The sequence below is a fragment of the Podarcis cretensis genome, assembly GCF_951804945.1.
Source record: "Podarcis cretensis genome assembly, chromosome: 2".
NCBI lineage: Eukaryota > Metazoa > Chordata > Lepidosauria > Squamata > Lacertidae > Podarcis > Podarcis cretensis.
The window spans coordinates 22,108,011-22,110,096 of NC_137171.1; positions in this window are offsets into that span (position 1 = coordinate 22,108,011).

Genomic DNA, 2,086 nt, shown 5'->3' on the forward strand with positions numbered 1-2,086 from the left:
CCCATTGTTCCTGTTAAGTTGTGGGTGAGCATATCAGACGACACAGCGATTCTTCAAACAGCTCTTGTTTACTCACAGAACAGAACAGAACTGAATTGAAGGGTTCAGCCAGCCTGCTTATATAGAGCTCCACTACAACGCAACTGTAACACTTTCTGTAACTATCCAATCACTGAACGTCACTTTCAATCCCTTATTTGCATATGTGGACCTGAGTGAAAACTATCCACAGTATCCCCCTGCTGGCCAAGGGTGAGAAATTCAGTACATAACAGTTCCAGGTGCATTTTGCGACAGAGAATTTCATTAGTGCAAGCTGATTTTTGAGCTCTGGGCACAGTACCGCACATGAGATTTCAGATTAAAACTGCAGAGTGGAAGGAAAGGAGGGCCTTTTTCTGCCTACCCACTTCCAGCTACTCTCTGAAGACTGGAGAAGAGACCCTCTTAAGGATATTAGAGGGGTGGGCAAGGGAAGGACTAGACCATGTGGGAAATGAACATAAGATTTTAGCTGCAGTTCATTTATTTTCAGCTTTGTATTATTGTTCTATATATTAAAAAGTGCCTAGACATTTTGTTGTTGCACCCACAACCTAAGTTTAAGGTGCCATTTAGCTCCTAGTTTTCATATTTCAGTTTCTAACACTGCTTCGCATAGACAAAGCATATGCATATTCCAGTCATGACAAAAAGGCAAAATTTCTAGATGCCCTAAATGACTGTGTCCTAGAACAGTTGGTCACAAAACCAACAAGAGGGGAGATGACTTAATCCTAAACCCAGGACCTGGTAAGAGATATAAGTGTAACTGAATTGGAAACAGCAACCATAGTACTATTAAATTCAACATAGATGTAGATGGACAATTGCCAACAAAGTCCCACCCAGTCACATTTGACTGCCAAAGAATTTTTTTGCCAAAAATGAGGTAAAAAAGAAGTTGAAGTGGAAAGTCAAGAGGGTCAAATCTCTCCAGAATGCTTGGGGGTTGTTCAAAACCATAATAATAGAAGTTTAGCTAGAATATATACTGCAAATCAGGAAAAGTACCAGCAGGCCTAAGAGGATCCCTGTGTGATGAGCAGAGTTAATAAAGCTATTAAAGGCAGGAAGAGACCAAAAGGAAGAAATATTGGCAAAAGAAATCTAAGAAGACTATAAGGGATGCAGAATATGTAAGTACCGGTAAGTATTTAGCTGAAGAACAACAACAAAATAATTGCATTAGAGGCAGATGAGCAGCCAGGGAGGTGGCTGGACCTTTCAAAGACAAGGAAGTCAGAAGGATGCTAAAGGAGGAAATGAATATTGCAGAACTTTGCATATGTCTCCTCAGAGGGAGGTGTAGCGCAGATTCCTGTATGTAAAGCAGCGTCCTCAGGAAAAACAAAGTCTGAGGAAATGACGAAACTAATGGTGATAAGATACCAAGTTAGCAGACTTATAATGACAACTTGGAAACTGGCAACGCTTAATTAATTAATTGCATATATCTTCACAGTGGAAAGAGTGGGGCAGATCCCTGTAACTAAATTAGTTCCTCAGGAAAGAATGAGGAACTTATGCAACAAAAATTCTAACACCTAATGACAATTTAAAAACTGACAGATTTGTCCGTTCCGGAAGGCATCCACCCAAATATTCTTAAAGAACATTGTTCATCTTATAACAAATATATTCAGCTTGTCCCTAAGATCAGCCTCCGCATCAAGGACTAGAAAGTGGTCAGTTTTAAAATCGGAGCAAGATGAGATATGGGAAATTACAGGCTACTTAGGTTAATATCGGGACGCGGGTGGCGCTGTGGGTTAAACCACAGAACCTAGGATTTGCCGATCAGAAGGTCGGCAGTTCAAATCCCCATGACGGGGTTCACTCCCGTTGCTTGGTCCCTGCTCCTGCCAACCTAGCAGTTCAAAAGCACGTCAAAGTGCAAGTAGATAAATAGGGACCGCCCTGGTGGGAAGGTAAAAGGCCTTTCTGTCACTGCTCTGGTTCGCCAGAAGCGGCTTAGTCATGCTGGCCACGTGACCCGAAAGCTGTATGCCAGCTCCCTTGACCAATCAAGCGAGATGAGCGCCGC